Source organism: Sarcophilus harrisii, chromosome 3 (genome assembly GCF_902635505.1).
Source record: "Sarcophilus harrisii chromosome 3, mSarHar1.11, whole genome shotgun sequence".
In the NCBI taxonomy this organism is placed as follows: domain Eukaryota; kingdom Metazoa; phylum Chordata; class Mammalia; order Dasyuromorphia; family Dasyuridae; genus Sarcophilus; species Sarcophilus harrisii.
In genome coordinates, this window is record NC_045428.1 from 510,739,675 (window position 1) to 510,754,939 (window position 15,265).

General features: G+C 37.6%; 1 protein-coding gene across 8 annotated transcripts in view; it reads right to left on the minus strand.

Moving 5' to 3' along the window:
* The window catches only part of DLG2 (discs large MAGUK scaffold protein 2), a 1,520,398-nt gene that overhangs the window by 275,416 nt on the left and 1,229,717 nt on the right, over window positions 1-15,265 (minus strand). Inside the window, exon 1 of one of the 8 annotated variants that reach the window (XM_031963718.1) lies at window positions 6,327-6,688. The exons of the other annotated variants lie outside the window; for them this stretch is intronic. The gene's annotated coding sequence lies outside the window, so the exon portion shown is untranslated. Of the gene's footprint in view, window positions 1-6,326; window positions 6,689-15,265 lie in introns of those variants that run through there. 8 annotated transcript variants of the gene reach the window in all.

A 15,265-nucleotide genomic window follows, 5' to 3' on the forward strand; every position in this document is an offset into this window, starting at 1 on the left:
TTTTGTCTTTTGTCTTTTTTTTTTTTTTTTTTTTTGTATTCTCAGTGCTTAGCACAGTGCGTGGCACATAGTACACATTTAATAAATGTTTATTTACTAATTGAGATGGACAATATTTTAAAAATGACTTTAAAAGAATTGACAATTATTGCATGAGAGTAACAATGAATGATAATCTTGTCAATATTGCTATGCTTCAAAAACAAAAGGAAAAAAATCCCTAAAAGTGAGTACTTCAAAGTAGAGTCATATTTTGGTATCAACTCATTTTCAGACTTGAAAGAAATTATGACCAAAGAGCATTTTACCTAGTCAATGGAATTCTAACCATACTCAGGATGGATGATGAATCAATAAATTATATGAATTAATTTAAAATTCTTATTAAAATCATACAGAGACTAACGTTTAGAGTGTGAAAAAACCTCTGAACTTGGACTAACAATTTTTCCACTCTTTCTGTTCATACAAATTTACAGTGGGTTATGTGTAATAATAATAAGAAAGTGCTTCTGTCTGTTTTGCCCCATTAGTTTTATAAGCTTACTAGCACCCTGGATTCTTTGGTGTCAACCGAAATGAATCAAAATGACTTAAGTAGCTCTTTTACCTTTGGCAAGACATTTCTGCTCAGAGCACAGGATTTGATTTGAGATGTGATTTCAACATCTACAAGTTGTGGGGTCATGCACAAACCATCTGAACACAAGAGCTTCATTTTCCTTATCTGCAGAGTGGAGATGCTAATAATACTTGTACTATTCAGTTCAGAGGACTGCTGTCAATATTCTGTAAATCAGATAGCACTATAGAAATGCATGCTGTGACTTTTAGCCCTTATCTTCCTTATCTGTAAAATGAGAGTGATGGACTATGTGATCTTGAAGGTCTCTTCCATTCCACAATTCTTAGCCTAGATACTAATAGGTCAAATTCCAAGGAATACTAATGCATTGATTCTATAGATTGTTAGAGCTGAAAGGCGGTTGCAGAGACTGCACAGTATAGTATAGTAGAAAGAGTGGTATGACTGGAGTTGGGATGACTTGTATTCAAATCCTGTCTCTGCCAGTTAGTAGCTCTGTGATCCTGGGCAAGCCACTTTACCATTCCAAAGAAATGGAATATTCACCACAATCCAAACAAAACAGCAGAAAAGAGGCATTCGATGGCTTAAACCAAGTTTACTGGCCAGCAGAAATTATTCTTTAGATGATCACTCAACTCTTCATTTGATTTTGTACAGTCTTGGCTGAAGTACTGACTTTCCAGAGATCTGAGTGGCAGAAATCTCAGATCATCAGCCAATAAAATATATGGCATTAAAGAAACCATGGCTGATTGGATCAAAGCAGAGAGGCAACCAAATCATGTTGTAACATCACAGTCTGCAACTATAAAATGAATGGTCCTAGAATTTTGAACAGGAAGAAATCAAAGAGATCCTCTAGTCCAAATCATTTAACAGATTTGTGAGAAAAAGAAACCTGAAATGAAAAGTTTGTCCCATGTCACATAGATAGTATAGTCAAGATTGAAAATCAGAATCCCAAACCAGCATTCTTTTGATTCCAGATTCCCCTTCCTTCCTTCATTAAACTACCACCAAATGAACTCTAAAGTCCCTTTCATAATCATGAGATACCTGTGAGGCATTTTAATGTTGATGAACTAAAATAACATTGTGAAGCCCTAGAGAGGCCTTGAAGTACTATATAAATGCTGCTACTAGTACTACTTACTATCATTAACTACTACTATAACTACAAGTACTAGTACAACTAACTACTGCTACTACTACTACAATTACTATTACTACTACTTACTACTACCACTACTACAATGATGACTTCTGTCACCTCAAAAGACAGCCAATTCCAAGAAACATTAATTCTTAGAAATTTCTTCTTGACATTGACCTGAAATATTAGTCCCAAATCTTCGTTTTGTATTTATTTTATAGATGAAGAAATTGTGAGTCAGAGAAGTCTAGTGACTTGTCTGATCTTAGACACCATTGACAGAGGCAAGATATGAAAGCAGGTACTTTGATTTCAAATTGTACAGTCTTTTCACTATACCATGCTTGTCCATCAAATATTTGAACACAATGATTATCCTGCTGCAAGTCTCCCTCCCCCCACTGTCTTTTCTTCTTCATACCAAACATTCTTCATTACTTTAACTATTCCTCACTTAACATACTTTTGAGTGTCTTCATTGATATAGTGTAGTGAAATGAGCATTTTGTAATTCATGTCATAAATGTGGTAGCTTTCATAAGATCTCAGATGCTTTACCCATTACTCATAGTCCATTAGCACCTGAAAGGGTCTTTAGAGATCATCTGGTCCAGTTCCCTACCCTCTTACTTTACAAATGAAGTGACTTTCTTAAGGTCATCCTGGTACTTGCAGAGCACATTTTCTTCTCTACCTCATCAGGGTTGGAAGACCAGATGGTTCCCACCAACTTCTAATCCAATCAACCTGTGAAATAGCCAGGGTTTTTTGTTTGTTGTTGTTGTTGTTTCCTCCTTCATTTGCAAGATATGTTTAAAAAGGGGGGGAGGTGTAAGGTTTGTTTTAATATTTATTTAGCAACCAAGATATAATTCTGTATAAGTAAAATATGCATTGGAGACCAAAGTGTGGTCTCCTAATTACCTTGGGGATCAGGCCCTGAAGATTATGTATGAATTATTACCTGCTATCAATGCATGTCCATTCTTCCTATTTTAAATCAGGTCGAGTTTTTCTCTCTTTTATTATATGAGACTGGAATATATTGAGAGTTAAAGGCAAATTAGTGGGTAACAGTTTTTGCTCTATTATGTGTCTAGTAAAAAAATATGGCTCAACTCTAACAGGCAGCTCTTGGTAATTAATAAGAAAGAAACACATTTTTACTACAAATCATCCTAACTATGTGTTTCAAGAACAGGATTTTTATTAATTTGATGACTTAGTGTTTTCTACATAATACCATTTCTAGAGAGCAGAAATTCTAATAAGGACAATTGGGAATAGAGTACTCTGGTTACAAAAGTCCCCAAATAATATTTCCCCAAACCTTAACCATTTCATTAGAGAAATTAAGATCTATCACTCAAAGTATGAAATTAACAATCCTCTGCCCTTTGGAAGATATATATATATATTTAAATGATCTTTTAATGGATTCTTGCTATAATTTATGTTTGTTTATTATAGAAAGGACATCTGTCAATTGGATAGTGTCTGAAAGAAGGCAACAAGGTTGGTAAAGAAATTCAATTACATGTCATATTAGAAGGAAATAGGAATGTTTAGGCTGGAGAAGAAAAGATAGGGTTGGGGGTGGGGAGTAGAGAAGAGGGACAGGACATGATAGCTATCTCCAGATATTTAAAGAGCTAACAGATGAAAGATAAAGTAGACTCATCCTACTTTGCCCTAGAAAGAAGACTAAGGAGGTATGGGTATAAGATACAAAGGAAAGGTTAGATATAGGTTGGGTGTCAGGACCAGTTTCCTAGTTAGAGCTATTCAGAAGTGAAATGAACAGCCATGGGAAAGAGTGGGCTTTCCCTCATTAGAGGTCTTTAAGCAAAGGCTAGATGACCAACTTGCATGCTTTAGCTTAAAAAGAATTCTTTTTCAGTATGGGTTGAACCTAAGCTTTTTTAATGTCATGAATAGACCTCCTTTTCAGAATAAGATTTGTAAATGCTGGAAATAAAACATATGGAATTACCAAGGAAACTAGATACATTGAAATTCAGTTCTCAAATTATTATTATTAATTCACAGACTTACTCCTCCTCCCAGATTCAGAATCCATGGGTTACATATTCTCTAGGGTCCCTTTCAATCCTGAAATTTGGTGAAATTTAGCTGATAATCATCTCAGTGTGCTAAGACACATGTTTTAATGTGTTATTGTTCCCAGGGCTTACTGGATCATCCCCCCAGAGGAAGAGAAAAGAAAAAGAAACAATTACCAAATGAGGAGAAATTCAGTGAATTCTGCTTGACTACAAGCACACAAACAACACTGAATCAAAACCCAAAGGTAGTCACAAAATGTATTGTCTGCCCTGGTGTGTTTCCTTTTGAAAATTGAGTAGAATATAAGTCAATATTAAATATATCCCATGGATACTGTACAACTTTTCAGGGGCATTCACATATATCAACATAGTTCAGAATATTTAGTGGTGTGGATTGGGCTTTAAAGCAATACCAGACATAGGATTTTTAAATGACAATTCATTTGAAATTGAAGTGATCCACCAAGTTTTCTTTCTTAAATCATATTACTGCATCAGATTCTTCCTCTCCCTCCCTCTCCCCTTTCCTTTTCCTCTTCTTGTTTTAGTGAGATAAATATAAACAATTTTACAGGCCCATTAAGGGGCAGGTGCTTGCTAAAAATTACAATTTTTAGATCTCCAGAGTCCTCCTACAATATGTTGCTTCTTGGTAACATAGGAAAGCAAACTTATTCTGAGCAAATCTTACTCCCCCTCCCCCCCAACACTTCTGGACAAAAGAACTAGTCTTACGCATAATATACTCCATATTTTTCATTTCCTAAGTTTCCACCTCAGATTCAGGGGATTTTGAACTAGAAAAGGCCTAGGAACTCATCATTTCCAATATTTTACATTTTACTCATGAGGCAACTGAGGTTGGGGAGAGATGAAGCAATGTACTCAATGTAACATATTTAGTATTTATGTACATAAGATAGCAAAAGGAGAATTCTCATCCAGATCCTTTGACTCTAAAGTCAGTGTTTTTCCTACTACAGCAAAATAAATTTTTTTTGGAGGGGGAGATTCATGATGATTCTCCTAGTTCTAATGCTATCATTAGAAAAGCTGTCAATTCACAAATAGAATACCTTAAATATCGACTATAATTGAATAAAATATATTCACCTGCTAACAACTTCTTTCTCCAAGTAATGCTACCACCCAACTGATTCCCTTAGCTAAAAGGAAAATAACACTATTGTCTAAGCCCCTTAAAAAAAAAAGCCTGAGGATGGGGGTGGGGGAGATGCCATCTGCAAAGTGAAAAAACACCACAGAATGGTTTGAAGTAAACAGTTTGGACAGACAACAACTAAGGTCTCAAAAATTCAATAGCCTCCTTCCAAATGACAAGGTAGATGGGAACTACACCCCTCCCCTTACATTTGGAATTTGGAGGAAAATGCATTTGATATATATTCTTTCTGGTCCCTATCTCTCCGTGTGAGACCTTGAATCATTCAGTCACTGAAATCAAAGAACAGGGGCTACATTCGCACTTAATGTTTACCAGACTCCAAAAGGGGCAAGCAGGAGAGCAGTGGGGAATGACGATTGGCCACAATGTCTCCACCTTCCCTTCTCCTAAACCAGGGAACAAATACCGCAGGCTTCCCTCCACCTTCCCAAGAGAGCTCAATGATCGGCAAAGTTCCCACCAAAGACCAGCACTCCCTCCAACCTCCAGACTTCCCAAAGGGAAAGGTCAGACTAAAAACTGGGAGTCCAAGCAAGAGGGAAGAGTAAAGCGACAAAAAGATTTGTAAGTTACTGTAAAGATCACGGAAACTCCTTCTCCATCTGCCCATAAGGTTGGTGGCTCCTACGAATTTCTCTTCCCCCCCCCCCCCCGTCCCCCCCAGTGAGCCAAGTCTTTCTTTCTTTTCTTTCCCTCCCTCTCACATATCTCACCACCAGGCATGCCAAATGCAAATCATTTCTTTTCCCCATGATGCTCGCTCGCACACATACACACACACACACGCCATAGGACTGATGATACCGTTAATTCCGACAATGTCAATTATTCACAGTCCCTCAATTCTGTTCCACACAAAAGCTTTCCCTGTGAACCTCGCATCCTAGCGCTCGGGCTGCGTTGGAGTCAGCTCCCTGGCTGCTGTAGAAGTGCCTTAATTTGGAGCTTGGAGCTTTTTCTAATGCCGGGGTGGGTGGGTGGGGGAAGAACCCACTCCTCCCTTTACGTGACTTCTTTCTGCCACAAAGAAAAAACAATTTTGTGGCGGAAAGACTCGTTCCCAAGCCTCTCTGAAGGGATAAAAACGGACAAAACGACAGCTTAGAAACTTTAGTGAGCAATGTAGTCTTCCAGGATCAAAGTGAATAATTGATCCCGCTTTCATTACATCTTGACCGGGGGATTTCTCATTAAAGGCAAATCATGCAATTTGGTAAAGTCCCCAAACACCGACCCGCTTCTATGACAGCAAGTGTTGAGTCCAAACTGTCCGGCAGATTCCCGAAGCTAATTAAATAACAATGATAATCTCAAAGCCGCATCACTCACCCAGCACAGAATGATTGGAACAAAAGCAGGGAGCAGCGAGCAAGCACACAAAACGCAGCTTCTCTGGATTAGCTAGGGCTCCACGCTCCTGTCTGCCGTCCGGTGCACGCTCGCCTTTATAACTAAGCCACCCGACAGCATTCACTTGCTGAACCTGATGAATTATAAAACAGTCCCTCCTAGACTCTCATATTTTACATCACAGGGGGTGGTCATGCCGCATCCCCGCTGCCTGTGTACACATATTCCCTTATAACTCATCCTGATAAACACATCAGCACTGGAAGCAATGACAGTAATTGGTGTTCGGGATGTACAAGCACAAACCAATAGAACACTTTCCCACCACTGGCACCCATGCCCCATCCCCACTCGGCATCCTCGGCACCTTGTTAAGGTGGAACGATTAGACGTAGGTGAAGGATGGGGGAAGAAAGGCAAAACTTGGAAGGAAAAGCTCAGATCTCAAATGCAGCTGTAGTATAGCATGGCAAACACAGAAAAGCTTGTGATTAAAATCCAATTTGAGCCAATAGAGGAAATATTTACTAAGTGCCTACTATGTACTCTGTGATCCAAGAATACAAGAATGAATAGAATAAAAGAACACCAAAGGAATCCAAGAAACTGGGTATTGTAAGTTTCTCATTAAAAACTGTTTTGAAACCCAAGGTTCAGAGAGGTTTTCCAAGGTAACAGTTAGTTGAAGGGACAGACTTGAACCTGGATCTTCTGATTTCAAGTTAAGGTCTCTTTCCAATACACCATAGTAGCAACAATCCTCTGCCAAGCTAACAGCCTCATGAGGAAGACAAGGCATGTACTCATATAAGGTAGAATGGCATTGAATATAGGAAGGATATGAAACCAGATGAAGCACCAGGAGGGGAAATATTGGCTGCCCAATTCTGTCAGTGGGCAACTAGGAGACACAATAGAGGGCTGAGACTAGAATCAGGAAGATTCATCTTCCCGAGTTAAAATCTGGCCTCAGATACTTATTGGCTGTGTGACCCTCTGTGCCTCAATATCCTCATCTTTCAATTGTAATGGAGAAGAAAATGACAAACCACTGCAGTATCTTTGCCAAGAAAACCCAAAAGAAGAACTGGACATGCTCAAAATGAACAATGACAAAAATTCTCACGATGGACCTATAAAAATAAATGATGATTATTACAAATGAAGAGACCAAGACAAAGGTTAGCTCCTCTGTCCTATGTAAACCCTATGACAGTAAGAATGAAAGGCTGCATTTTTGACCTCTTTTTATTAAGATGGAACTTAGCAAACTCTACTATGCTATTGAAAGGAGATCTTATTGATATGATCTGTACTATTGCTATTGACAGGTAGGATTTCTGGTTCTGTTAAAAATCAGATGAAATAGAAATGTTTAGTTAGGTCTTTAACATCTCCAAAGCATATTCTAACTCTTGGTGGTCATAAAATCATAGATTTAGAGCTGAAAGAGACCTTAAAAGTCATCATGTTTAACCCTCATATTAAACAGATGGGGAAAATGAGGCACTTACTGAGATGGTAAGTATATGAATTACTTGGAGTGAGAAAGATTTTGTGGAATAAATGATTGTTTTTAAACTTCTCTGAAGGGATTAAAAATGAACAAAATGGTAGCTTGGAAACTTTATTTTTTTAAAGCAGCCTTTCAGGATCAAAGGGCATAAATGATCAGAGTTTTGTTTCATCTTTAAAGGGGATTTCTCATTAATGACAAATCATATAATTTGTCAAAGTCTAACCAGAAATGGTGTTGATGTTATGTCTGACTTTTTGACAAAGAGTCATTTCCTTCTCCAGCTCATTTTGCAGATGAGGAAACTGAAACAAACAGGGGGGGATAAATAACTTTGCCCAGGGTGACACAGCTAAAGTTTCTGAGGAGGTCAGATATGAACTCTGGAAGAATAAAAGCCTTCCTGACTCCAGGTTCTGTGCTCTAACCACTGAGCCACCCAGCTGCCTATGTTTTAAGGTAGTTCTCCTTAAAGGGAGTGGTACACTGGAACAGTTTCTAATTAGTATTTTTCACAGAGTCTATTATCTTGTCAAACTATAAGGCAGCAAAACAAAGGTGGAAAATAGAATTGGAGATTTCCAAATATCAGATAAGTGCATAAGGGAACCTTTTGGTGGGGTGGAAATGGGAAACTTGAACACTGTTTTTTCTGATTTTTTCTGATAAGCTCCATTCTATTGTTACAGTTTTTAATCCAGAATACCCAATTTAGTGTTCAAGATTTACAACAATAAAAACCATGCAATCAAGAAAACTTTACTAAGCATTTCCCATGTGCAAGGTGGCACAAAATAGCAGCTTAGAATATATGTGCCATTGTTATTTTTATGTTTGTCCTTTGTTCTGGAGGAGGGTCATTATAATAAGAACAAGAAGAGGGAGGACAGCTGTAGCTCAGTTTTCTAGCTAGTAATCCCAGAAGGGTATCTCTATACTTTGTAACAACACCCCTACAAAGATACCTTATACAAATATTATCCTCAAACCCATTTCACAGATGATTATATTGGGACTCAGAACAGTTAACGAACTTGCCCATGGTCACAAGCAATTAAAAGTCAGAGCCATCGCTAAATCCCTTTCTTCTAACTCCTTGCGCCAGTAGTCACCCGATATTCTCATTCTAATCTCCTCTGATTTAGACATCTTCAATTTTTCCCTCTTCACTGGTCCTTTCCATCCACCTACAAATATACTTAGGTCTCCTCAAGCCTTCTCTTAACTCTTGCAGCTCAACTAGTCATATTTCTATTTTCTTCTTTTTCACTGTTAAACTTTTTGAAAAGGCTATCTATGTAATGCTTCCTTCCTTATGGTCTACCTTCTCCTGACTTTTACCTTGTAAGACTTCTACCTTCCTGACTCTCACAAAGCCTTCAGTGATTCAATGTTGTTGTCTGAATTAGAAATGGAATGGGAATAGGAATCTATGATTTCACTGCTTTAGACAAATCCTGAGTAAGGAAACTCCCTCTAGTGGACATAGATAAACTCCTTTTTTGCAATGTACAATTTTAGCTCTTTAGCTGTTTCTTCACATCTCTCCACCTCAATCCTTAATCCCCAATATCTGTGCTTCTACTGTGCTCTCTGGAATGCCTCCTCCATAATTAACCAACTTCCTTTTAACATGAACCACTTTATTTTTCACTCCTTCTGGTCCTCAATGATACACAACCCCCTCAGCACTTTCCCTCAGCAATCTTTTTAGTATTGACTATGCTTTCTCCTCTCATTCTTAACTCAGCTCAAGTGAGGCTGATTGGAATACTCTGTGTTCCCCTTTGGTACTCTCAAATTCTCCCTTTAGTAGTACCTTTACTAAGTAACCTCTCCTCACTTGAGGTTAACATTATCCAAATTTATCATCTAATCCAGATTCTATTGGCTATTATCAACAGACCCTCAGAAAAATCTCTTTTCCTTCCTTAATGAGTTGTGTCAGGCTGACCAATTCACACTTTGCTAATAAGTTAATCCTCCTTGGAACTTTGTGTCTCAGTTCATTTTAATTTGATTGCAATGGAACCATCAGCGATTGTTTATTCCTTACAGAGTATGTACCTGAACTTCTGCTTTGAGGAAGTTTCTTGTATAAAATATGCCAAGCTATTAACATATACATAATTTCTAAGAAAACTGTTGCCATTTTTCCACATTGCGTTGGAAAATGGCAGTTGGCCTATCAGTTAAAATCCAGATTAATAATTATTGTAAATGGTAATTGTTTCTGTTTTGGCCAGAAAACCTGAGGATTTTCCCCTCCCAGATTGATATTTTTTGACCAGGTCAAAGAAGCCATTCTTTGCCTCAGTTTTGACCTAACTTTAATCACCTAATGACCATTGCCTTAATCAAATTGAGGACTATTGCCCTAAGTTTAAAAAGACTAGGGGTACCTTCAGTGATCCTAGTTTGTGTCTTGCCACTCAACCTAGGAGGAGAGAATGAGGCATGTGACTTTGCACAGCCCTTCCTCACTTAAATACAATTCACTTGCAAGTCATGGGCTCACCTTCCGGGTATCATGGCCCTCTTTGAGAACAAAAGACAAACAGCAGCCAAGTTTCTGGCTCACAGCTTCTTTCCCCTGTTTTCAGACTTTGTACTAGGGGACTTGAACATATATAGTGATACCTCTTCAAATATCCTAGCTTCCCAGTTCATCAATATAATCATTTTCATAACTTACTCCCTGACTCTACCTCAGCTACACACAGAAATGACCATACCTTTGACTTTACTGCTGTACACAAATGTTCTGCTTCCTTGTTCACGAATACTGAAATTTCTTTATCTGATCATAATCTCACTACCCCATCTTTCACTGTGTCTTACAACCCCTGAAGCTATTCTCATGTGCATGATGACTTCCATTCCATCTACCCCTCAGTTCCTTCTCAGGCTGTTTCCTCTATCATGGTTATACTCTCCTTTTAGTGTCTCTACCTTTTATCAACCAACTCAACTCTATCCTCCCACATTGATTTCCTTTTCTGCTTGTTTCATTACTCATCATGCCTTGCCATGCCTGGATTACTGCCAATATATATATATATGCCTTTCATTTTCTCCTGTTCTGAATGTGCTGCTGAACAGAGCTGGAGGAAATAATGTAACTGTGATGGCTAGACTTGCTACAAATTTATGTTATCTGATCTCAACTGGACCCAACAGCAGCAAGACAAATATTTTATCCCTTCCTAATTGATTTGCTATCCAAACCTCCATAAAAGTTGTTGCAAATTTCCTTGTCTCTCCTGAAGCCTCCCACAGGACTTCCTCTCTCAGCCTCACAGCAGAGGATCTTACCTCATGCTTGACCATAAATACTGAAACCATTCCTTGAGATCATTCTTTTAGTCTCTTCTCCTTACTCATATTATTTAAATATCTTCTACAAAGATCTCCTCCTTTACTCTAATTTCAGATGAAGTGATTCTTTTTTTTTTTTGCAGAAGTTAATGATTCCATTCCTTCCCTGCTTCTCCAATATATTGCTTTTATTAACATCTTCATTCTTTTTTATCTGAAATTTCTCTCTATTGCTTCTTTTCTTGCTATTCACAAAACACTTGTCTCCTTAATTTTGAAAAAACCAAAACAAAAATCTCTCACTTGATGTAACCATTCCTGTAAGTTATTGCCCTATATTTCCCATCCCCTTCTCAGCTAACCTTTTGGAGAAAAGAATTTACATATGTACCAGATGCCTCCATTTCCTCTCCTCACCTTTTCAAAGTTCTTTGCTGTCTCCCTTCCAAATTTCGGTTTCCAATTGAAAACTGTCTTCTTCAAAGTTACTCATGATCTCTTATGAGTCCAGTCCTTTTTTCAATTTTGATATTCCTTCACAGCTCTACAGCATTTAACTCTTTATCATATACTCTTATTTTTAGGTGTTTGTGAAAATGGTCTTTCTTGGTTCCTCCTATCTGTCTGATTCCTCAGTACCATTTTCTGGTTCATCCTTACTAACCATGACTTTTCCTAAAGGGCATGTCCTAGATCCCCTTCTCTCTTCTTTCTATACTCTCTAAATTGGAGAGTTATCAACTCTTGCTAATTCAATTGTTATTTCTAGACCAATTATTGCCAGATGTATATATATCTAATCTTCATGTCTATGCTGAGGCAAAGGCAGCCATCTCAACTACCTCAGTTCCTCTCACACTCATTTTATATGCCTCATATATATGTCATTTCTACCTTCACAACATCTTCCATATATCCCTCCTTCTCTACACTTACATAGTCATGACCTAGATGCAGCCCTTCACTGACCATTGTAATGGCTTTCTGGTTGATCTCCTTATCTCAAGTCTCTCTCACTCCAATCTAAGGGATTTTCCTAAAGAGCAGATCTGATTGTGTCACCTCTCTCACCTCCCTCTTTGCCTCAATAAATTCCAGTTGTTCACTATTTTTCCTAGGATCAAATGTAAAGTCTCTGCAATTTAAAGATTTTTACAACTTACCTCTATTGTAAATTTTTAGTGTTCTTATACTTTATTCTCCTCTACCCATTTAATTATCCAGTTTCACTTGCCTACTTCCCCTCACAAGACATTCCATTTCCGGTCTTGGTTGCTTTGCCTTGGTTCCTCTTCCAGGCTTGGAATGCTTTCCTTTCTCACCTTTTTGCTGGATTCCTTTAAGATTCAGTTCAAATCTCTTTATCCCCTCAACTGCTAATGGGGTCTCCTTTCAGACTTGCCTTCCTACCATATGTACATACTAAGTTACACATTGTCAAATCCATATGAGTTCTATGATGGTTTTGAATCCTCAGCAATAGCCACATCTCCTGCCATTAAGCTCCATAGTAGGTGCTTAATAAATGATTTTTGGAGGATTTGAGCCTACAATGCTTTACTCAACATGAGCTGAAAAGATACATCTCCAAAGTTATCAGACTGAAAAAGTAGAATATTCATATTCCTACCTCATATTAATATAGCAAAATATTCTAGTAGAGATTCAACTCTACAAAGTAAATGTAAATGTTGTTTGCAAAGGTATTCAGGACATTATGGAGTTTCACTGCCTGCCATCAAGATCCTATTTCAATGTCTCATCATACTGTGGAGGTGACCCTTGATTCTCAAAGGCTCAGAAGCTGTATCAAGGCCTGCCAAATTGGAAATTTACCAAGAGGATTAGCCCTTTTTCTGTATATGGTTGTCCCAGGGAAGCCTGGAGAAGCTTATTAATATATTGCTATTATGTTTTTTCAGTCTGATATCTGAAGAAACATATCTTTTCATAGTTGATTAATGTATAGTTGGTTCATGTTACCCAATAAAAGGTAATTTTCTTTTCTGGAGGTAAGATAGAATGGAAAAAGAAATAAAAGGTATCAAAAACAGTTGTTAAGATGAGAAGAGGTTTGTCACATGCCATTTACAAAAGCTATGGAGGGAGCACATAACAATGATAGAATACAAAATATTTGGAAGGAAAGGTAGTTAGTTGATCTCCTATATTCTGGCACAATTTCCAAGTGTATGGGGAAACATTCTCTTCTTTCTTTTTGTTTGCCTTTCCCAGTTTGGCTCTAGCCTACTTTAAGATTTATTACACAATACTTCTCTTCATCCATTCTAGAAGGGAGCCAACCTATCTTTATTGACATTCTATTTCCCATCTGCATGCCTTTGAGGAGCAAGTTTTCTGGACAGCCTTCCTCAGAGAGGCCCTCTCTCTTCACCTTTGCCTCTCTAATCCCTAGATTCATTCAAGGCTCAGCTTACATGCCAGGTCCTATAGGAAGCCTTTCTTGATTCCTCCCCCTTCTAATGCCATCCTGACAAAATTATCTTATGTTTTCTTTGTTTCTATTTGTATTATTGAATTAATTAATTCACTGTGTAAAGGCAGGGGTCCACTACACTCTAAAAAACACAGAAAGTCTAGACTTGGTGATAGAATAAGTCAACAAATCACCCCAAACCAATTATTATTATATAAATAACAATTATATAACAATATTATATTTATATTATATATTATTATATTACAATTCATAATTATTGTAACTAGCAAAACATTCTAGACCCTGATAAAGCACATTTTTCAATAAGTAGAAGATTCACGCAATCAAAGGTATAAAGTAATTGAGAAAAATTCCTAGACATTGCTATGGAATCAATCAAAGGTGCAAAAAATCCCCTAACACCCAACAACCCCTGAAACAATTTGGAAGGAATATTGGAGTTATTGCTTGACGTGAGATAACACTATATTAGGGATATATTGGAACTAATTGGAGAAAGAATCTGGTTTGACAGTGAATGATAAAGCAGAAAGCTAGTTGGATATTTGGTATTCCAAAAGCAGGTCAGCCTAATTAATAGTGAAGTAATTTTGAGCTCTCAGGAATCTCTGTCCCTACCCCTTTAACCAGAAGAAAATGTTGGGAATTTTAACTTTTCACTAGAGCTGATAATGTTATCTCCCTCTGCACCCTGTCCTGTAAAAAAAAAAATGATCTGAAGAAAACTAGACAAAATGATAAAAGGAATTTCAGGATGCTACAAGGCCAGTGACCAAGGGGAAGTCATAAGCATTCCACTGAGGAGAAAAGAAAAAACCAGGAACTGTTAGTCATCCCTTTATTATGTGAGTTCTCTAAGCTTGAACCCACTTTCCCCTGTACTCTCTCTATATGGAGGAACAAGAATTTATTGAATATCTTATATGCCAGGGACTGTGCTAAATTCTTTGCAGATATTATCTCATTTGATGATACTTGTGGGGGACTGTGTCCCAGTCTTGGGGGGAGGGGGATGAATTTTATACTTTGGTATTCTTTCTCAGTTATTGTTTTCTTTCTTTGTTGTTCTTGTTATTCTTTCTCAGTAAATATCATTTTGCAAAAATCAGTTTATTGATACCAAGGAGATATCCACTAGTAAATTATATTGGGAAGCACACCAATAGAGTCTCATAAAAAACCAACCCTACATTTCAGGGTTTCTCATAGAAACAGGTAGGACAGGTAGTTAAGCAACCCCCCTTGGAGACACAATCTACCAATCTGAGTAGGTGCTAGAGATAATGAAATCAGAATATGTACCACACATGTGTACAAGCTATTTCTCCAGGTAAAATGCAATCTTCTCTAGGGCAGGGACCACTTAATTTTTATTTTTGTATCTCAGGGACCTAGCTTAGTATCTGATACATAATAGGCACTTAATAAGTACTTGCTAATTGACTGATTAATTGATTCATCAACCTCTATCCCTAAACTGTGAGAATTACTACTCAAAAGGTACAGAAAGTAGAATGGGAATACCACAGTTGAAGTCATGTAATCTAACTTGTTCCCAAACAAAAATTCTCTATCATTATCTAACTTCTGCTTGACTTCCAGGGATGAGAAATTTCCTGAGAT